General features: G+C 42.1%; 1 protein-coding gene across 6 annotated transcripts in view; it reads right to left on the bottom strand.

The window, feature by feature from the left end:
• ASAH2 (N-acylsphingosine amidohydrolase 2) overlaps positions 1 to 22228 on the bottom strand; it is a 115325-nt gene extending 93097 nt beyond the window's left edge. For 5 of the 6 annotated variants that reach the window (XM_055119595.1, XM_055119597.1, XM_055119596.1 and 2 more), the window contains exon 1: positions 21973 to 22228. The gene's annotated coding sequence lies outside the window, so the exon portion shown is untranslated. Of the gene's footprint in view, positions 1 to 2845; positions 3047 to 21972 lie in introns of all 6 variants that reach the window. The other variant, XM_055119594.1, reaches the window with a different exon arrangement.
• Between the last annotated feature and the right edge of the window lie 1515 nt (positions 22229 to 23743).

Below are 23743 nucleotides of genomic sequence, written 5' to 3'. Positions count from 1 at the left end.
ATCTACATAAATCTTAGGCGCTTAGCACCTCCCACCCATATTATGAATCTGAGGGAAATGATAACAGTGTCCTTTAAGAATTTAGAAAGAAAGGACCAAAAGAATAAAAAAATGAATCTGCCAGTAAAAAAGTTCTGCCTAATTCTATGTTCTCTGGTCAACAAGGAATAGGATGACCTGGGTGAGACTTGACACAAAATCATTCTGTCTTTCTGTACTGGGCAGATACAAGTATGGAAGGAACTCTACCTGGGAAGAATATTTGTTCTCTTCCTGCCCTGACAAGTTCACTGACATCCATTCAAAAAGGATCTCTCATTAGATGAACTCAAGGATGAAAACATTCTCTCTCTCCCTCTCTTTCTCTCTCTCTTTCTTTCCCTCTCTCTCCCTCCCTCTTTCACTACCTCCCTCTCTCCATCCCCCTCTCTGCCTCTCCCTCCCTCTCCCCCTCTTCCTTCTCTCCTCTTCCCCCCCCACTCTTTTCCCCTCTTTCCCCCTCTCTTCCCCTGTTCCTTTCCCCACTTCTCTCTGAATTTGGGCCGAGCTTGGTAGTTGTCAGGACATAATCACGACTCTGTGCTCAGAAATCACACCTAACAGGGATCACTGGGCTGTATAAAGTGCTGAGGATTGAATTATGGTTGGTCATGTGCAAGGCAAGCACCCTACCAGCTGTACTTTCTCTCTTACTATGATTTGTCTGACTTATTCCCAAGAACGACTCAGTTAAGAGCCCCAGAGAGAAGAAAAAAGTTCCTGCTATTTATGTCTACCTTAAGAGATAATGATTGCAGGAGTAGTTAATATCCTGGTTTGTATTGATTTGGGATGGTGGAAAGAGTGAGCTTAGAAAATACGGTCAGTGGAATGAGAGGGGCTATCTGTCTGATTCCTCACTATGAGGCCAGGAGTAAGGCTTGGAGTAACCAGAGCTGATTCAGGGTTTGAGTTCTGTTTGAGGAACTGAAGCTGTGTGGGGGTTTCTGCTTGAGCCACCCAGATTCCAAGAATCTCAGAGACCAGTGCAGGAATCCGAGGTGAAAAAATCAGAATAGGAGGTCAGGGGAAGAAACTATCACAAATCTCAAGCATGCAGGAAGTACAGAGAATTCAGTTCTGAGGGAGTCAAAGCAGATTCATGCAGACACAGATTCTAAGTTAAAGTAGATGACACGCAAGTCCAATGGGGTTGGTGGTCTTGGACAACGGCTGTTTATAGTTTATAGATTGTGATTCCACTTTATGAGTCAGTAGATTAGCAAATGCGTGGGTTAGGCGACTATCACAGGAGGACACAAAGGACAACCTACTGAAATTGTTACTATGTAAACACTTATCAAACCAGGACAGGTTGACAGTCATATTTTAAAAATAGAATAATAGGGCTGGAGTGATAACACAGCAGGTAGGTCATTTGCCTTGCATGCAGCTGACCTGGGTTCTATTCCCAGCATCCCATATGGTCCCACGAGCACCGCCAGGAGAAATTCCTGAGTGCATGAGCCAGGAGTAACCCCTCTGCATTGCTGGGTGTGACCCAAATAATAATAATAATTCTTAAAAATAGAATAATATTGGAGCTGAGCCAATAGTGTGGAGGATAGAGTCCTTGTCTTGCATGTGGTCAACCCAGTTTTAGTCCCAGATACTACATATGACCCCCAGTTCCCCCAGGAGTGTTCCTTAGGCACAGAGACAGGTGCAAGCCCTTAGCAGCACTGGATAAGGCCCTCAAACAGCAACAAAAATAACTGCCAACTTCCACCACACTCCAGGCCGCTCTCCAGACGCTCGGGCCGAGCCTCACACATGAGTGAAGTCCCACAGAACCAGGTAATATGGAACTTTGTGACCTTGGACTCTAGGTTCAATGGGACCCGGGAACAGAGATCCTCTGCCAGCTTCCATCAATCTCCAGCAACCCAGGGGTCACACCCATAAGACCCACCCTGCCAGCACCAGAATAAATTCCTCATCAGTCGACCTCCACTACCCAATTGCCGCCATGCTCCAGGTCGCTTTCCAGACCGTAACACATCATAAACAATTCCTACCCATTTTCCACCATTACCACGCCATATTTGATGAGATTCAAATATGGTGTGAACCATCAAAACACCTATAATGGTGATTGGAGGCCGCCCTAAAAGCATCCATCCCTCTCGGAGAGCCTGGCAAGCTACTGACAGTATCCCACCTGCAAAAGCAGAGCCTAGCAAGCTACCCATGGCATATTCGATATGCCAAAAAGAGTAACAACAATGGGCCTCATTCCCCTGACCCAGCCCCCAATATGACAGTGTTAAGGACGAACAAGGAGAGGCTGATAAAATCTTAGGGTCAAACTATGCTGCAAAAACAAAGAAGGACTGAAAAACAAAAATAACAATAATAAACTTTAAAATATCAAATAAACTTCTTGAATATTTAGTATGTTTCAGACCCTATTCTAATAAATTTATAAGAACTACCTTTGTAGCTCAACTTACAAGAATGTAGTACTCACAATAATCCTATGAGGATGATACTTTTCCTATTTCTGTTTCACATTTAAATGAAAAAGGGAAACAATGAGACACAAAGAAATTAAATAATCAAAATGCATGTTATCTAAAAGTGATAGATTTGGATTTAAAACCTGGTAATCTGTTTTTAGAGCCCTCTAACTTAGCCATCAGCTACACAACCCAATACAGTCATCCTTTACTAGTATCTTCTGATTGTGCCTACAAGGTATCCAAAACAGAAAGCAAATAGACTCCGGGATGGTGAGAAGAGGCAAGGATTCTAAAGTCACCCATTCATCTAGTCCAACCCCTTGGTCATATGATAAAATACTTGCCCGTAGTCTCTGTGGTGGAGACTTCAGCAGTCATTTATCGCCAGTTCTCCATCCCTTCATGCACACAGGATGCTTCTGCTCTTCAGGGCCCTCGTCAATGGGCTGTGAGTCACAGATAGGTGTATGTGGGACCGAAGAATTTAACGTAAAGGCAGTCAGTTCTCCACGATCTCTCTTCCACTGTTGCAGTGACCCTGGTAACTACAAGACTCAGAATATAGGTTACAAGATCCTGTGTCACCACTTGGAAGAAATCTACCCCAGAGAGTCTTCAGACTAATTTGCACATACAATTAGAAATATTTATGTGTTAGGCAACTTAGATATGAGGGGTTTGTCACCACAACAAGCTTCTGTCCATCCAGATTAACATAGGCACCTCAGTAATCATAACATAAATGACAATTAACACCAGCTAATGAAGATGGACTAGAGCGATAGCACAGCAAGTAGGGCGTTTGCCTTGCACGTGGCCGACCCAGGTTCGATTCCTCTGTCCCTCTCGGAGAGCTACCGAGAGTATCCTGCCCCCATGGTAGAGCCTGGCAAGCCTCCTGTGGTGTATTTGATATGCCAAAAACAGTAACAACAAGTCTCACAATGGAGACATTACTGGTGCCAGCTCGAGCAAGTTGATGAACAACTGACTACATCACTACAATGCTAATGAAGATGTGCTAATGAAGATGACTGCTCAGCTAAGTTACAAATCTCCTTTTAAGATTTCTTTCAAGGAGCAAGAGAAATGGTATAAGAGATAAGGCACTTATTTTGCATGTGGCTGACACCAGCCCCCACCCCATTCAATCACCAATACCATATATGGTCCCCTTAGCAACACCATGAGTAATGTCTGAGCACAGAGCTGGGGTAAGCCCTGAGTACAGTGGGTGTGGCCCTAACATCCCCCACCCTCAATTTTTTTTTAGTCCATAAATCAAATGGTTTTATCTCAAGATAACCACGTGCAGGAAAATAAAGTTGGGCTCCTGCACTTAAACTAACTTTTTGAAAACCTAAAGCACAAAAAGTTTTGGGGTTTTTTTTTGCTTTTTGGGTCACAGCCGGCGATGCACAGGGGTCACTCCTGGCTCATGCACTCAGGAATCACCCCTGGCGGTGCTCAGGGGACCATATGGGATGCTGGGATTCGAACCCGGGTCAGCCGTGTGCAAGGCAAACACCCTACCCGCTGTGCTATCGCTCCAGCCCCTAAAGCATAAAGTTTTAAAGTGTAAAACTTCTAGAAGAAGATGTTAGGCACAATCCTGATGGTTAGCAATGTCTTTCTAAATATGACACAAGCAACAAAAGAAAAAAAGCAAGGGCCAGAGTGATAGTACAGCAGATAGGGCATTTGCCTTGCACACAGCCAACCTGGTTTCAATCCCCAGCACCACATATGATCTCTCGAGTACCACCAGGAGTAATTCCTGAGTGCAGAGCCAGGAGCAAACCCTGAGCATTGCTGGGCATGACCCAAAAAGCAAAAAAAAAAAAAGAAAGAAAAGAAAGAAATACGTGGAACTAAATCAAACTGAAAGCTTCAGAACAGCAAAGACACCAATCAATGAAATGGAGAGGTAACCTAGAGGATGGGAGAAAAGTATCCGAAACTTATGTACCAGATAAGGGATTAACATCTAAAACAGTTAAGAGGATTTAACCCAGTAGCAATAACAAAATCTAATTTTAAAATGGTCAGAGTTGATAAATAAGATGTGTTTTCCATAAATATCCAAATGGTGAACAGGCATTTGGAAAGGCACTCATTCCATATTACATTTTTAAATACTTAAAGCTCTATTCCAGGGATAATATTTTATGCAGTCTCAATTCTAGGATGTAATTTATTCTGGTAAATAAAATAAAACTTTGCAACTTATTTTTACATTTGATTTCTTTAACTTAGGATGTTTTTAAGGTTCATCCATATTGCACTATACCTGTATGCAGTTTCCTTTTTTTTTTTTGTATGCAGTTTCTTTTATTGTCTTTTAATTTTCCATTTTGTGGGTATACTACATATTGCTTATTTATTCACCAGTAAGTAAATAATTAGATTTTTCCTATTTGGGGATATTATAAATTGTTGTTATGAATTTATGCATAGCATTTATGGGAAGCAACAGTTTTCATTTCTCTTGGATAGATACCCAGGAATGGGATTACTGCGTGTGTCCTGTTTAATTTTTTAAATGTTTTTTAGGTTCATGGGTCTTTTGTTTATTTTATTTTGGCTTGGGGTCATATTCAGCTAGATTCAGGGCTTACTCCTATTTTTAGCACTTAGGGATCATTCGGCTTGACTGATCGTATGTGGTGTTGTAGATTAAACCCAGGTTGACTGTACACAAGGGAGCATGTAATGGTACCTTATTTCTCTGACCCCTAGGTTTATATATAGTGTTCATAATCTACCACACTTTTATTTTCAAAGTAGCTTTGCTATTTTATATTTCCACCAGCAAGATATTATAGTCTAGATTCTAGCTTATCAATGTCATTAATAATACTTGTTATTGTCTTTTTGGTTGTTATTATAACCATCCTGTGGTCATAAAGTCTTATCTTACTATGATTTTAATTTGCACTTCCCTAATAACCGATGATGTTGAACATTTTTTATTTGCTGAATGACCACATGTATGTCTTTATTGAAAAACAATTTTCTTTGCTTTTGTTTTGATGTAACTGTACATCATCATCAAAACAAAAGCAAAGAAAATTGTTTTTCAATAAAGACAGGCTGTAGCGATAGCATAGCAGGTAGAGTGTTTTCCTTGCACACAGCCCATCTAGGTTCGATTTCTCTGCCCCTCTTGGAGAGCCTGGCAAGCTGCAGAGAGTATCTCGCCTGCACAGCAAGCCTTGCAAGCTACCGTGGCATATTTGATATGCCAAAAACAGTAACAAGTCTCACAGTGGAGATGTTATTGGTGCCCACTCGGACAAATCAATGAGCAACGGGATGACAGTGATACAGTGAAATAAAATAAACATCTCCAAGTTATAGAAACTTAGGAAGAATGTTGGTTCCCTGCAGCCCTATGTTCCTCTGAGCACCACCTGAAGCAACCTATCAGGACCATGCTGGGAGTAGCTTCTAAGAAAAACTTTTAAAAATAGAAAGAAAGGGGCCAAAGTGATAGTACAGTGGTAGGGCATTTGCCTTGCACACAGCTGACCTGGGTTCAATCCCTGGCCATCCCACATGGTCCTCAGAACTCTACCAGGAATAATTCCTGAGTGCAAAGCCAGGAGTACCCCTGAGCATTGCCAAAAAAGCACAAAAGCAAAACAAAAAACAACAACAACAAAAAACCTGAAGCCTCAGCTAATTTAGTCATGACTAAAGGAATAGAGCATGCTCTGCCTGATTACTCATTTTACTAATGAGAAGATAAGTTGATTTGCCTTTTTAGAGTGAGGTGAGATAAACATGGGATACAACAGAAGAGAAAGTTTCTTCTGAAGTGGGTAATTTTGTTAGTATTTGCCTAAGAGAATTGCTAAAACCTGGCAGCATGGATATGTGATAAAGCAGTTAAACCTGCCGCCTTATAAACAAGTCCACAGTTAAAGACATAATTGAAAACTACCATTTTTTTAAATTTATTTTTTTAATAATAAATTTATTTATTTTTAATTAATGAATCACCATGAGGGTACAGTTACGGATTTATACACATCTGTGCTTATGCTTCCCCCATACAAAGTTCGGGAACCCATCCCTTCACCAGTGCCCATATTCCACCACCAGTAAACCCAGCATCCCTCCCATCCTCCCCAATCCCATCTCCCCCCCCACCCCACCCTGTCACTGTGGCAGGGCATTCCCATCTGTTCTCTCCCTCTAATTAGCTATTGTGGTTTGCAATAAAGGTGTTGAGTGGCCACTGTGCTCAGTCTCTAGCCCTCATTCAGCCCGAAACTCCCTTCTCCCACATGGCCTTCGACTACATTATAGTTGGTGATCCCTTCTCTGAGTTGCCCTTTCCCCAGAATGTGAGGCCAGCCTCCTAGCCATGGAGTCAACCTCCTGGTAGTTGTTTCTACAATTCTTGGGTGTTAGTCTCCCACTCTGTTATTCTATATGTCATAGATGAGTGCAATCTTTCTATGTCTGTCTCTCTCTTTCTGACTCATTTCACTTAGCATGAAACTTTTCATGCCGATCCACTTAAATAAAAAATTTGTGACCTCCTTTTTTCTAACAGCTGCATAGTATTCCATTGTATAGATGTACCACAGTTTCCTCAACCAGTCATCCGTTCTAGGGCATTCGGGTTTTTTCCAGATTCTGGCTATTGTAAACAGTGCTGCGATGAACATACATGTGCAGATGCCATTTCGATTATACATTTTTGCCTCTCTGGGATATATTCCCAGCAGTGGTATTGCTGGGTCAAATGGGAGCTCAATTTCTAATTTTTTAAGAATCGTCCATATTGTTTTCCAGAAGGGCTGAACCAGTCGGCATTCCCACCAACAGTGTAGAAGGGTCCCTTTCTCGCCACATCCTCTCCAACAGCGGTTGCTTTTGTTCTTTTGGATGTGTGCTAGTCTCTGTGGTGTGAGGTGGTATCTTGTGGTTGTTTTGATCTGCATCTCTCTGATGATTAGTGATGCAGAGCACTTTTTCATGTGCCTTTTGGCCATTCGTATTTCTTCTTTGGTAAAGTTTCTGTTCATTTCTTCGCCCCATTTTTTGATGGGGTTGGATGTTTTCTTCTTGTAGAGTTCAACCAGTGCTTTATATACCATTGATATCAACCCCTTATCTGATGGGTATTGTGTAAATATCCTTTCCCATTCTGTAGATAGTCTTTGGGTTCTGGTCACTGTATCTTTTGCGGTGCAAAAGCTTTTTAGTTTAATGTAGTCCCATTTGTTGATCTCTGTTTTTACAAGATTGCTTAGTTCTGTGTCACCTTTGAAGATACCTTTATCTTCAATATCGTGGAGGGTTTTGCCGACCTTGTCTTCAATGTACCTTATGGTTTGTGGTCTAATGTTGAGGTCTTTAATCCATTTTGATCTGACTTTTGTGCATGGTGTCAGGTCAAGGTCTACGCCCATTTTTTTGCATGTGGTTGTCCAGTTGTGCCAGCACCATTTGTTAAAGAGGCTTTCCTTGCTCCACTTCACATCTCTTGTTCCCTTATCAAAGATTAGATGATCATACATTTGGGGATGTGTGTAAGGGTATTCCACCCTGTTCCATTGGTCTACAGCTCTGCCTTTGTTCCAGTACCATGCTGTTTTAATTGTTACTGCTTTGTAGTAAAGATTGAAGTTGGGGAGGGTGATACCTCCCATCGTCTTTTTCCCAAGAATTGTTTTAGCTATCCTTGGACGTTTGTTGTTCCATATGAATTTTAGGATTGCTTGATCCATTTCTTTGAAGAATGTCATGGGTATACTTATAGGGATCGCGTTGAATCTGTATAATGCTTTGGGGAGTATTGCCATTTTGACAACATTGATTCTCCCTATCCACGAGCAGGGTATATGTTTCCATTTCCTCATGTCCTCTTTGATTTCATGGAGTAGCGTTTTGTAGTTTTCTTTGTAGAGGTCTTTTACTTCCTTGGTTAAGCTGATTCCGAGGTACTTGATTTTCTGGGGCACAATTGTGAATGGGATTGCTTTTTTTATGTCCCTTTTCTCTGCCTCATTGTTTGCATATATGAAGGCCATGGATTTTTGGGTATTGATTTTGTAGCCTGCAACTTTACTGTATAAGTCTATTGTTTCTAAGAGTTTCTTAGTAGAGGTTTTAGGCTTCTCTAGATATAGTATCATATCGTCTGCAAATAGTGAGAGTTTGATTTCTTCCTTTCCTATCTGGATGCCCTTAATCTCTTTTTCTTGTCTAATAGCTATCGCAAGTACTTCCAGCACTATATTGAAGAGGAGTGGTGAGAGTGGGCATCTTTGTCTTGTGCCTGATCTCAGAGGAAAGGCCCTTAGTTTTTCCCCGTTGAGGATAATGCTTGCCGTAGGCTTGTGATAGATGGCTTCGACTATCTTGAGGAAAGTTCCTCCAAACCCCATTTTGGCGAGGGTTTTCATCATGAAAGGATGTTGGATCTTGTCAAATGCTTTCTCTGCATCTATTGATATGATCATATGGTTTTTATCTTTGCTTTTATTTATATGGTGGATTATGTTGATTGATTTCCGAATGTTAAACCATCCTTGCATCCCTGGGATGAATCCCACTTGGTCGTGATGTATGATCTTTTTGATGAGTTGTTGGATCCTATTTGCCAGTATTTTGTTGAGGATCTTCGCATCGGTGTTCATCAGGGATATTGGTCTGTAATTTTCTTTCTTAGTGGTGTCTTTGTTTGCTTTTGGTATTAGGGAGATGTGTGCTTCATAGAAACTGTTTGGGAGATTTCCTGTTTTTTCAATTTCCTGGAAAAGTTTGAGGAAAACAGGCAGCAGGTCTTCTTTAAATGGAAAACTACCATTTTTACCATCCCAGTGTATCAATGCCTGGGTTGATTATGGTCAAAGGACTTAACCACTGGTTTGGCCAGGGCAATCATCAATCAGAATAGATAACAAGGTAAATAACTGTGACACCAAAGCACTCCTGGTGTGAACATCAACCTGCCTTGATGAGTTCCTTTTGAAAATCTAAAATCTTGAATTGACTTGGGACTTTTCTTTTTCAAAGACACAGTCACTGTGCTGTAAGGCTTATTTTTTAAAAGGAGATGGTTAGGAGGTATAAGGAAAAGAGAGCTCTTCAATCTCACTCACTTTGCTGAAAAATTCCTTCATCTATCATGAAGGATATAGGGCACCAATGGTAGTGTTCACTTAAAAACACTATCAAAGGGGGAAAAAATCAGAAAATTTGCCTGGCATTCCTGACAGGCCTGCCAGCACCATTGGGTGAGGCTGTGTCCAGCCAAATTACAGTTCTTGTCATAATAAAACTGAATTACAAGACAAGGAATAACATCTTGTTCTTCTTTAGGATTTTAGGGTCAATTGTCCTTGAAAATACTATGGTGGGATTAAAAGCAACTTAATTTGTAGAAGAGAAAAATAACATTATATTCAACATTTAAAATTTTTCCTAAGGAGAAAAAGAAGGCTGCCAGCATCACACTCATATGGACAGAAGTGAATAAGGTGACCGTTTTACCAGCAACTCTCTTGGTTTAATAATAGAGTCAGTCTCTAAGTAATTGAGGAGAGGGTGCAGATGTCTGCAACAGAACTGCAGATGTGATCATATGTATCAATGGTGTGGGACAGACAATGGGTAGACTGTTACAGTTTAAAAGTGTGGGCCAACGGCTGGAACGATAGTACAGTGGGGAGGGCATTTGCCTTGTGGTCGAATAGGGTTCGATCCCCAGCATCCCATATGGTCCCCTGAGCATCGCCAGGAGTAATTCTTGAGTGCATGAGCCAGGAGTAACCCCTGTGCAACGCCAGGTGTGACCCACATGCAAAAAAAAAAGTGTGGGCCCAGCGAAAGAGAGACACATTGCTGCAAAGAGGACGAGAAGTCCAGGATAGGAGCGATAGTACAGCAGGTAGGGCATTTGCCTTGCGTGCAGCCAACCCAGGTTCGATTCCCAGTGTTGCATATGGTCCCCCAAGAACTGCCAGGAGTAATTCCTGAGTGAAAAACCAGGAGTAACCCCTGTGCATCACCGGATATGACCCCCCCTAAAAATAAAAACAAAAGAGGACAAGAAGTCCAATGTTGAGGACTCTTGAGGACTCTTGCCATTTATTAATGGGAAAAAATTGTCTTTTAAATGTTTTAACAACTTTTATCTCAATTTTTTAATTTTTTTATGTAGACAATTTTAGATTGACAGTATGTGACAGGGAGTTGGAGGTGAGTCTAGGATGGTGATGAGGTGAGGAAACAGTAAATGTCAATACGATTGTAAACACTTTTCTTTAACTACAACACATGGAGTGGGGGGGTGAGTTTCATGCCCAGTGGTGCTTAAGACTTATTCCTGACTCTGCTCATTATTCCTAGTGAGGCTCAGAAGACAATATGGGAGGCCAGGGATCAATCTGGATTGACCTCATGCAAAGCAATTTTTCCAAACCCAATTATTTTAAATTAAAACTGAAAGATTAAAAAGTCATCATTCTCTAAGTCAATTGTGTGCAATAAACTGAACATATGTTGATCGTATGTTACAATCTAATTTATCTCATTGCTCTTCTCATTCAAAAATATTTTCTAGCAATGGCATTCTTTAAGGAAATTGAACAAAAACATTACTGAATTCTGTATGAACCACTAAAGATCCCCAACAGCAGAAGCATCCAAAAGAAAAGAATGAAGGAACCATACACCAAGACTTCAAACTGTATTATAAAGCTATAATAATGAAAACAGTGTGATAATGGAATAAAAGTAGACTCACAAACCATTGGCAGGGAACTGAGAGCCCAGATGTAAATCATATATATATGGGCAGTTTAATTGCAACCAAGAAGCCAGGGACATAAAACCAAAAAGGGAAGGACCAGGGTTTAAGTGGTAGAGCACTTCCATAGTATGTGCAAGGTCTGATCTCCAGGACTACTTAGCCCCTGAGCACATCAAGATTGACCTGGAAGTCCCTAAGAATAATGGCCAAGGGGCTGGAGTGATAGCACAGCAGGAAGGGCGTTTGCCTTGCAGGTGGCCAACCCATGTTTGATTCCTCTGTCCCTCTCTCAGAGAGCCTCCCCCCCAAGGGCATAAATCAACAACATGGAAAACCAAAAGACAATCCAAAAGATCAATGAAACCAAGAGCTGGTTCTTTGAGAAAGTAAACAAGATTGATAAACCATTAGCAAGACTCACAAAGAAAGAGAGAGTGAGAGATAGAGAGAGAGAGAAAACCCTTATAAACAGAATCAGAAATGAAAAGGGGGACATCACAACAGAAACCAAAGAAATTCAAAAGATTATCAGAGACTACTTTGAAAAGCTGTATGCTATGAAACAAGACAACCTAGAAGAAATAGATAAATTCCTGGATTCCTACAATCGCCCAAGGCTGAACCAACAAGACCACGAATTCCTGAACAGTCCTATTAATATCAAGGAAATTGAAACTGTAATCAAAAGTCTTCCCCAAAAAAACCCAGGTCCAAGGGGCTGGAGCAATAGCATAGCGGGTAGGGGGGTAGGGCGTTTGCCTTGCACGCAGCCGACCTGGTTCGATTCCCAGCATCCCATATGGTCTCCTGAGCACCGCCAGGGGTAATTCCTGAGTGCAGAGCCAGAAATAACCCCTGTGTGTTACTGGGTGTGACCCAAAAAGAAAAAAAAACAAAAACCCAGGTCCAGATGGATTCACTAGTGAATTCTTCCAAACATTTAAAGAGGACATGTTGCCAGTTCTTCTCAAGCTTTTCCAGAAAATTGAAAAAACAGAAACACCTCCCAAACAGTTTCTATGAGGCTCATATCTCCCTAATACCAAAAGCAAACAAAGACACCACAAACCACAAAAAAAGAAAACTACAGGCCAATATTCCTGATGAACACGGATGCAAAGATTCTCAACAAAATATTAGCAAACAGAATTCAACAACTCATCAAAAAGATCATACACCATGACCAAGTGGGATTCATCCCGGGGATGCAAGGATGGTTTAACATTCGGAAATCAATCAACATAATCCATCATATCAACAAAAGTAAAGATAAAAATCATATGATCATATCAATAGATGCAGAGAAAGCATTTGACAAGATCCAGCACCCATTTATCATGAAAACTCTGGCCAAAATGGGTATAGAAGGGACTTTCCTCAATATAGTCAAAGCCATCTACTACAAGCCTAATCATCAGGGAGATGCAGATCAAAACAACAACGAGATACCATCTCACACCACAGAGATTGGCCCACATCCAAAAAACAAAAGCAACCAGTGTTGGCTCGGATGTGGGGAGAAAGGGACTCTTCTTCACTGCTGATGGGAATGCTGACTGGTTCAGCCCTTTTGGAAAACAACATGGACAATTCTCAAAAAACTGGAAATTGACTTCCCATTTTACCCAGCAATACAGCTCCTGGGAATATATTTTGGAGAGGCAAAAAGGTATAGTAGAAATGACATTTGCATTTCTATGTTCACTGCAGCACTGTTTACAATAGCCACAATCTGGAAAAAAACGGAGTGCCCAAAAACAGATGACTGGTTAAAGAAACTTTGGTACATCTACACAATGGAATACTATGCAGCTGTTAGAAAAGATGAAGTCATGAAATTTGCATATAAGTGGATCAACATGGAAAGTATCATGTTGAGTGAAATGAGTCAGAAAGAAAGAGACAGACATAGAAAGAATGCACTCCTATGTGGAATATAAAGTAGCAGAGGGGTACGAGCTTGCAATGATGTAACTTCTAGCAGAAATTTCTCTGGACTTAGTTGCTAAAATACTATATATAATACAGAAACCCAAAACCTCTCGGCTGCTATCATGGCCACATGACCTCATATCTCTTCATTCTCAGCAATGGAAAACAAATTATCAAATTCTTCCTTTCCAGCAGGTATGACTTTAGGGGGGGGGAAAACGCCAAACAATAATGTGAGTTTTTTGTTGAAATATTGAATGTAATCAAAGTAAAGAGAAAGTAAAGTGAAATTTATCAGCTACACAGGCGGGGTGGGGAGTCGGGGGGCGGGGGGTTGGGAGGGTTTACTGTGGTTCTTGGTGGTGGAATATGTGCACTGGTGAAGGGATGGGTGTTCAAGAATTGTGTAACTGAGACTTAAGCCTGAAAGCTTTGTAACTTTCCACATGGTGATTCAATAAAATAAAATAATAATAAAATAAAAAATAATAAAATAGGTGGCTTGAGATATAAACTGTTATAGATTCTTTGAACAATAATATTCCATATAAAGGAAAAATAAATGTGACCCAACGGGGTTCTGTTTTACATAACATAAAATCAGTTCAAAAAATATAAGTAAATATTAGACAAATAAGTTATTCATAATTATTTATGCATAATAATTTCTACATATAATTATAACAAATGCTATAGTAATATCAAAATTGCTATTTTAGCAAAAACAATTAAGCAGTTAATGTTTGAGTTTGCATAACACAAACATAAATAATTAACTAAAATATTCACCTTTTCTATTCTGGACCGTAAAGATAGTCTCTATAATCCCTCCAATGAAATGTTAAACATTTTTTAATTGAGTCACTATGAGATACAAGGTTACAAAGATATTCATGCTTAGGTTTCAGGCATACAATGTTCCAATACCCATCCCTCCACCAGTGTACATTTCCCATCACCGATGTCCCAGTTTCCCTTTCACCATCCCCTCAACCCAGTCTGTCTCTATAGCAGGCACTTTCCATCTTTACCTTTCTCTCTCCTTCCTCCAAAACATTTAGAACTGTCACTATCACATGTAGATCTTTAATTTGATTAGACACAGGAATTCTTCCTTCCACCCTCTGTGTTTCCAAAGGTCTGAACACTATTTGATAGCACAGCCTTCGTTCATGCAACATCTCTTTATACAGAAGGCTTCTAGGGACTCTTTTTCAAGATGAACCAGTAGATCCTCCAAAACTTTCCCAACTTAGTACTCTCATGATTTAGATAGAGGGAGAGCTCAAAAGACAAATTAGAATGCATTTGCCACACAGGGGCTGTAGATGGTGGAGGGGGGAGCAGAGCAAAGCAGTATGTAGAGGTAACAGTGGAAACAGAAAAGATGAGTCATTTAAGGAGCATAGAGGACGTACATCATTTGCATTTGAGGTTTACCCAATTTGAGAGATGAAGAGGAAAGCAATACTACTCCTTTTGTTTGTTTTTATGTTGGGTCCATACCCAGTCAGTGGTCCTGAGGGCTTACTCCCGGCTCTGTGCTCAGAGATCACTCCCTGTGTCATCGGGGGACTATCAACAGTGTGAAGGATTGAGCAGGAATTGGCTAAGCACAAAGCAAGAGCCCTATAACTTTCTTTCTAGGATGGGAGGAAATTGTGGTACCAATCACAAGAGATAACAGTGATTTATAAAGGGAAGAAGAATATTGATTCAGTCTGAATACTAAAAGTCTAAAATCACTAGGAATAAGGGATAAGGCTGATGTTTGTGTCAACACAAAATAAAACTCTTGTAGATTAAATGTTTATTTCAAAATCCCAGTAACATGTTTATCAATGAGATACTTCTTTCCCTTAAATAATGCACCATTGAAGATTCCTGATAGCTTCAGAAGAAGAAAGATTTTTAAAAATTGTCCACAAAGGAGTTTCGTTTTGTTTTGGTTTGGGGGATGACACCCAGCAGAGCTCAGGGGTAACTCCTGACTCTGCACTCAGGGATCACTCCTGCCAGGGCTCAGGGGACCATATGGGATGCTGAGGATTGAACCCAGTTCAGCCAGATGCAAAGTAAGCACCCTCTCCTCTGTGCTATCCCTCTGGCCCAGAGTTTTGTTATTCTTTTTCATGAGAAAAAATCTGGATGAAGGGATTCTATATCCTGGGCTCTTACTGTTCCAGTTGAAACCTTAAAATTTCCTACCTAAAATTTTTGGAGGATGGGTTGTCTCCTTATCAGTGCTCAGTCCTGAGGCAATTTCCAGCAAAACTCACACTCTGTGGGCCAGGCTATTAAACCCTCAGGCCCAGGAGTGTTGGGGACCACCAGGGCTACACCTGGTAGCACTCAGGGGTCTCGGGCTATTGTGAATGGAACTCAGGTGCCTGTGCATGTAAGGCCTGTGCTCCAGAACTATTTACCTGGTCCCCTACTCCATCTTCAACCTCTTCTATGTGTCTGAAGTTCTGACAGTGAGATATTGGAAGACTAGATCAAATTAGGAAGCCCTGTTCTGCCACTTTTCACACTGAGACGGTTTTTCATGTGACCAAAACAAGGGCCTAATTTCAGAAGACGGAGTCGACTCTTCAGTTTTTCCCTTACAGACAGATAATAAAGAGTCGTGACTGGGAGTATGGGTTCTGGATTGAGAATTTTTTTTTTTTGCTTTTTAAAAAATTTTTCATAAAGTCGTCCACAATAATGGATGACATTCAATAATTCGACACCAGTTCCACCACCTTTACACCTTCCCACCACCATTATTTTTAATTTTTCTGCCACCACTCAAACCTGCCGAAAAGACAGATGCTAGATCATTTATTTTATATTCCTTGTTATGAATAGCATAAGAGCGCAAGAGCGGCTATGTGCTCCTGGAATTCTAAAATTTTACATAATTAGAGTCTGGACAAATCTCTGCAGTGAGCTGCTGGGTTCAGAGATTCTTTTGTGTGTCTCTGGATCATGACCCTTAAAGGGGCTCAAACAGCAGTCAGAGGCAGTTCGTGGGCGTGACCACCAGGGATTCATAGGGACGGGAGATGAGAAGGACCAACTAATCGCCTATCCTTGAGGCCTGGTGTTTGCCATCACAGATTGCATGTACCTGGGCTTCTCATTTGGTTTGGAAGTTGACGGCCGCCAGGATTCCTAGGGGGCAGATGGAGGGACAACACCTGCTCCCCTCTGAGGCACAATGGTGAAATTGACCTGGCTCAAAGTCCAGAGGCATCTCTGCAGCGAGCTGCTTGGTTCCAAGATTCTTTTGTGTGGATTAAGATTTCTTGAGTTCAAATCCCCACACTGCCCCAATCTGAGAAAATCACTGAAGTGCCCAATGGATCTATTTCCTCAACTGTAAAATGGGACTTAATGTTAATAACCATCTTTTAAGGTTATTATGAGAAAAATACATGTGCAGTGTCCTAAATGATGGAATATGGTCACTTCAGGGCTGGGAAATAGAACAGTGGTGAAGTACATGCCCAGCATGGACCCGATTTTGATTTCCAGCATCCAGTGGTTCCTTGAGCATCACTGGACCCTGGAGGCCCTCGAGCAAGGTTGGAGTGGCCCCGGTCTCCCCAGCGCCAGAGTCCCAAGCAGCATCACAGCCTCAGGTCCTTGCATTAAGCCACTTTCAGGTGACTAAGAATTGCTGGTGAGGCCACAGCTTGGGAAGTCACCCAAATAAATTTTAAAAATAAAGTAAATATGATCACTTCAAGAAAAATGATTAAAATAGGACCACTATGATAAAAATAATTTTTAGTTAGACATTCAGCTAATGCTAGTACATATTTGCTCTTCTAAGTACATATCATCTGTAGGAGAGATTGAACTTTCAAGAATGAAGTTTTCTGTGGTTCAACATGATTGGATGAACAACTTCAAACAGCTGCCAACAATGAGTGTCCCGAAAAAGTGATTCCTCAGAGGTTCTTTTCCTTATCAAAACATGTTGAGGCTTTTGTTTTGTATTTTTGGTCCAGACTCATAGGTGTTCAGGGCTTTCTCCTGGCTCTGCACTCAGGGATCAGTCCTGGCAGGGATCAAGGGACCATCTAGCATGCTGGAGGTCAAACTTAGGTTAGCTGCATGCAAGACAAGTGTCCCAACCACTGAACTATTGCTCCAGACCCATTTTCGTTTTTAAATCAACAACTCCTCCCTCACCAGATCAGTCTGGAAAAGCAATCAGGAAACATGGTAGCAATAAAAAGAAAAATTCCATGATTTTTAGAGGTCCTTCTACAGGGAACTTATTTCCTGGGAGGCTTTTGAGAAGCTCCTGCTAGCTTCCTGGGCGGGCAGCACACTTGTCCTTTAAAGTTACCAGGGCCACCATCTGCCCTACCCTCTTGGGCTTCAACAGCCACCACCCGATGACTAACATTCAACCCTTCCCCTAGAGCATCTTTTCACCGGAAGTCAGTGTAAGTAGGAGGAGGAGCGGCCTCAGGAGCCATCCACCCCACCTCATTGGAGATACCCGGGACACGTTTCCTCCTGCTGGATAAGAAGAGCGGTAAGTGGTACAAGTTAGAGTCACAGTCAAGAGTGTCCTTGCTGCAGTCATTGTTGGCTTGGTTTTGTTTGGGTACTGGAAGCCACCAGAGCTTCACCTAATGGTGACCTGCAATACCTGGGAGGGAACTCCCATTTCCTGAGCCTGCCAGACACACTCTCCAATCCTTTGAACTCTCTCTCTAGCCCTGTGACAAGGAGTTTTAATATCAGAGTTCGCTTCTCCCTGACATTCAAACCCAGTAATACGGGATGTGTTTTTATACCTCAGTTCCTAGGGATAAATAACTGCTTATTCCAAGTCACTAGTACCAGTTCTTCAAGTCTAATACCAGTTCTTCCTGTCTGAGGCTGGACTAACTGAAGGGGCTCACTCTGAGAACTGGTCCAAACTTATTTCTTTCTGTCCCTCCCCCTTAGCAGTGGATTTGCTCTAGAGATTCAAAATGCCCCTCCCTTTTCTCACCTACACTTGACTTGACCTTGTCTCTTAGCAGAGAAGTAGGCACTTTCTCCTCTGACAGGAAAAGGAGAGACTGGCAAAGAATGCACTGCAGAATGGTTTGGAAAGGAGCCCACTTGGAAGAACATCAGAGTCAGCCTCTCGCATCTCTGCCCTGACCCGGGAGGCTGTTCCCAGCATTACTGGGCAAAGGTCTTGAGGGTGGAAGAAGACAAGAACACCTCTCCTCCTCCCACCACATGCTTGCTTCAGAGGCTGTGCAGGCCAGAGGGGCGAGGAAGTGTTTCCATGTGAAAAACAGTACTAGAAAATGCAAATAATCAGAACAGCAATTCTCTAGACAGAGTTTGTGGCTTCATCCATTTCTTCTTTAATTGTATTGTTTTATGCAGGTACAATAATTTGCAATCCATATATAGTTCATAAACTGTATATTAATAAATATAGTTTCTATATAGATCATACATATATAATTATATAGTTTTTTTTAAACCTAATTATTTTAAATTCTTCTCAAGAGCAAAACAGGCTCTTTTTGCAGACAGTAAGAGTTCACACGCAAAATAATTTTTCTTGCATCTATTGTGGAAACCTTAGTAGCAGATAAGCAGTCATTGGTTTGTCAAATCAATGCATTCAATATGGTTAATAGAAGAATCTCAGGTAAACGATGTCCTCACTCCACACCCACCACCAGTGTGAATGCCTCTCCAACCCATTCCTACTTCACGTTTCTACCCTTCTCTATTCTGGTACCTAATTCCTTATATATAAGGAATTTGTCTTCCCACCAGACTCAGTGTGAGAATCCCAATCCAGTGCTCTCTCTACCACTGAGCCCACTCCAAACAGGAAACCCCTGAAGCTCAAGGAAGTTCAAAGAGCAATAAGACACGTGTCTTGGATTCACATCTCTTGGTTCCAGCTGCAGCGAGTGCATTACTGTGCTGGGTGATTTAAACATCCCTGATGACTGTATCAGTGCATAAATTCTCCTCTTCTTTACCTTGGCCTTAGGAAAATTTTGCTCTGTCCTTGCACATTGTACCGTCGAATCACTCGGCAACTAGTCAACACACCAAAAAAATAAACCTGCTGGTTTGTCTAGAAAATGGCATGGAGACTGGATGAGGGAAACTATAGGATTTTGAAATCATGGGCAGACAAGTAGACTCTGAGGATTGGCCTGATGGCTGAGACACTGGCCATCAGTCAGATTATCCTACCTTGAGTATAATAGATACTTGGGGCTGGACAGCTAGTACAGGCATTAACGTGCTTGCCCTGATTGTGGTCAGTCATCTGGCTCAGTTGAACCCAGCACTGCCGGAAGTAAGCCCCAAGAACAAAGTCCAGAACAGCCTCTGAGCACCACTGAGTGTTCCCCACTCCCCACCCCCCAAAAACAGTAGATACTAGTGTTTCCCCAAATCGTTGCTCATAAAAACCCTAAAAGAATTGTTAAAAAATCTACTCACTTGCACATTTTTAAAAATGGCATTTGAGGGGTTAGAGTGATAGCACAGCGGGTAGGGCGTTTGCCTTGCACGCGGCCGACCCGGGTTCAAATCCCAGCATCCCATATGGTCCCCTGAGCACGGCCAGGGGTAATTCCTGAGTGTAGAGCCAGGAGTGACCCCTGAGCGTCGCTGGGTGTGACCCAAAAGGCAAAAAAAAAATGGCATTTGAAACTTGTTGCAAAATATACATTTAATTTTTATATTGTAAGCATTTTTAAATATATGTTGGCCAAACCCTTGAAGTGCAAAGTCAACCTGTTAAATTTACAGAAGATATTCATCTGGGCCTATTAGTCAAATAAATTTCATCATCAAATCAGGCAGCCAAATTAGAATTGCTATTAGCAAACATCTGAATTCCTGTTTTACCATTCAGCTAACATTTCCCGCAGACAGCCTGTCCTCATAACCTTCTCACTCCTTAATTGTGATTCTCAGAATGAGAGACAGCAGAGGCTTCGGGGTGAGCTAGCATCCTCAAAAAAATAAGACTCGGTTTGTTTCTGTCTGTGGCTCTGTCACCAGGCGGTCTCTGTGTTGTGAAATCACTCCTTTGTCTCATGTTCAGTGAATCCCCACATACCTTAGGTCCGAAATGAGGGTCTGTGCCCTGAGAGAGATTCTAGAGTAAGATGTTTGTCATTATTTTCTGAAACAGATTTGTTCTCGGACAGAAGTTTAGTTGGAAAAGAAGCTGAGGGTCTTGCAATGAATTCTCACACATGCTAACTATGCCCACGTGACTGCATCCCTGTCCCATTGAAGCACAGAGCTTCCTAGATCCTTCCCTCACCTCCCAGCTACCCTTTTCTTAGGGTTTGAACTACCTCCTGAGTCATATTCCAAGTCCTGGACACTACTTTTGTATATTTTGTCAACCTTCTGCCTTCAGAGCCCAGGTTCCAAATCTCTTATTCTCATTGCCTTTTTTTTTTCACTCTAGGAGAAACACCATTATTTTGGGGGAAGAGATCTGGAACGATATTAAACTAATAATTGGGTAAGTACTGATGGCTGATAGGCTGCTCCAGTTCAGAAGTATCATTTGCACTTTTCAAAGTGAATTTTGTGTACCCAAAGGAGTGGTACAGTGGGTAGGCAACTTGCTTTGCATGTGGCTGAACTAGATTTGATCCCTAGCACCACATATGATCTCATGAGCCCTGCCAGGCGTGACCCCTGAGCACAGAACCAGGAGTGACCCCTGAGCACAGAGCCAGGAGTATGCCCTAAGAACAGTAGGTGTGGCCAAAACAAACAAGCAAACAAAGGTGTTACTCATCAGACAAGTCAGAGAGACTGTGAGCACTGAAATGCAAAAATGGTAGTTCAAGTCTAGTTTTGATCACTGGGCTAGAAATCTGTAACTTGTTAAATAGTATGTAAGTTCGACCTTGCTAAATCTGTAGGAGAAATGATCTGGGGAAAAGTCACTGGTGTCAGTCAGTGGATGATGCTGCAGGAACCACAAAGGAGATGGAGAAAGAGACAAACTTTAAGTCCTTATATCCTGAAAATGTCATCAAACCCAAGTCTGTGGGGAGAGCTCTATTCTGAATTTCTGGTATTTTTTTATTGTATAGAATAGAGAAAATACCCCAGGTAATAGGAAGGTCAGGGTGACCCAGATGAGTACATGAAAAGTATTGTGATGCTAAATGTTATTCAGGTGACCGGACCCTGTGTATACCTGAGACTGAAGCAGTCAGTTTACAAAAAAATTAAAAAAGACGATCTCCACAACGCTACTGGCTAATGCTCTCACTCAGGCATATAGTACAAGATGAGAAATTTGTTCTCTGAGCCTCAGGATTTGAACTTTGCTTTCCCAAACTTGGATTGGAAAACGGATTTTTGCCACCTGGTTTCCTAAATTCAGCAAATGACTCTTCCAACCGTTTCCATACCTCCAAACGTAGATAGGAAGATACGCAGGAAGAACAGCTGAAAGATACCTCTTAATAGTCCCTGGAATCATGACATTCAAATGACCGGAGCACACATCACTGGAAATCAGACAGAATTCAAGAGAATCTGCCATTCCCAGAGAAACCTTAATGAGTCTGAAGACACTGCTCCCCGCAGCCCCCTTGATCCCCATTATTTATTTGCATTCAAAACAGCAGGCTAATCAACATCTGTTCCTTTTCAATGTCCAAGGGCCCTTGTGTGCAAACATGAACAACCACTGCTTTGTTCTCTCTCAGGAGAAAACAAAACACTCCCCAGCCAAGCCAAGCTACGTACCTAGACCTGCTGCAGCAGCTGCTTCTTCAAAACCGTGTGTCATTCCTCCTAGGGAGCCCGCGCGCCAGACGTTTTTGTATCCTCTGCCCCAGCTATTCAGAGCCGTGCTGCAGGTTAACTCTTGGAAGCTGGATGCTCAAACCCGGGAAGCCAAGGCGTGTCAAGTTAACTACTTGTTTGCTGACTCACACTTGGAGCAGGGTGCACCCCAAGCTGAGCTTGCTCGGAGGCAAAATCTTGCACCATCCTTGGAAGGCTACACCTAGAACTCACCGGTTTCTCCCCTGCACATTTGCAACACAGGAAGGAAGTATTTTTCTCAGACGGATCTGCTCCTCCTTGTTTCAGTTAGAAAACATTAAATTCTCCACCCCATCAGCAGAGAAAAGACCTCACAAGATTTATCAGCTCAGAGAAGTGAAGGCTACTTGAGATGAGGGAGATGAATATTGGGAGAGGGATGCCCCCGCTTTTCTAGAAAGACTGGAACTCAACATAGGAAATAATTGCACATGGTCACCACCTTGGTGGGTTAGGTAGCAAATAAGACAATGTTTTCATTGACCCTGGTGCCCTTCTCAGGCAAAAACGCTATCTGTTCCCAGTAGTACTGACCCCCACCCCTTTTTTCCCCACTTGGCTTTTTGGGTCACACCAGTGATGCTCAAGGGTTACTTCTGGCTCTGCAATCAGGAATTACTCCTGGCGATTCTTGGGAGACCATATGTGATGCTGGGAATTGAACCTGGATGGGCCACATGCAAGGCAAACGCCCTACCCGATGTGCTGTTGCTCCAGCCCCACTGCCCCTTTTACTCCAGACCCTAGTAAACAATAACAACTCCTTAATCCTTAATATTTAGATGCCATAATAGCAGAGAAAAAAGTCAGGGAAAAGAAAGTAAAGATGCTCAATCTTTGATGAGGTCCTTCAGATGCACCAAAACCTCAAATTCCTCAAGAAAAGCTAGTGCTGCATTTTCAGTTATTGTTGAGTCACTTAGAACAGCAACTTACAACCTCAACCTGGAGAGAACCCTGGATTTTCTGCAGGCATAGCAGTCTGCTGTGGAACTCACAGGGAAGTCAGAATTGGCTGCCACACAGGGAAATAGTACAGTGTTTGGTGGAAGTGAGTCATCAGCGACAGGCCCGATGCAGACGTGATGCATTCAGGCCAGACGCATGCAGGAAACTCAGCTCAAGAGTTACAAATTACTGCATGGGCTCCTGCCTCCCACCGCCTGCAGCAGCATCCTGGCTAACTCAAGTTTATCAGCTACTGACTGAATCCCAGACTCTGGGATCTTCTGGCCCAAAATACAGATATCTCAGGGGCTTACAAACTCCAGCAAAGAGAATGAGGGTCCATCTGTACTCAGAGCACAGCCCGTAACTGAATGTGCAATGGCAGTATTAGCACAGAAGTAGATTTTCCTGTGCTTTCTTGTATTAAAAATTTGCATATGGAACTCAGAAGATGAAAAGTTCGAGTTTATTGTAACATGTAAGTTTATGGGTCTCTCCCCAACTGTCTGGGCCTCACCTTTACTCATGTCTGCCATCACTTGTCCTGAGGTTCCTGGCACTGCCTGTCCCGTGTACAGTGTTCCAATCCCGTCCCACGTGGTCTATTCCTTTCAATGTCTGGGGGCCAGGTCCTGCGCCATGTTGCTCTCTGTCCCATGCATATTTTCCTAGTCTGAAGTTGTGTCCCTGGCCCTTGTCAGACGGTTTCTCCAACGGTTCCCTGAAGTCTTGTCCTGGCTTT

Source organism: Sorex araneus, chromosome 11 (genome assembly GCF_027595985.1).
Source record: "Sorex araneus isolate mSorAra2 chromosome 11, mSorAra2.pri, whole genome shotgun sequence".
Lineage (NCBI taxonomy): Eukaryota > Metazoa > Chordata > Mammalia > Eulipotyphla > Soricidae > Sorex > Sorex araneus.
The sequence above is the reverse complement of the archived record's forward strand: the minus strand, read 5'-3'. Positions and strand labels throughout refer to the sequence as shown.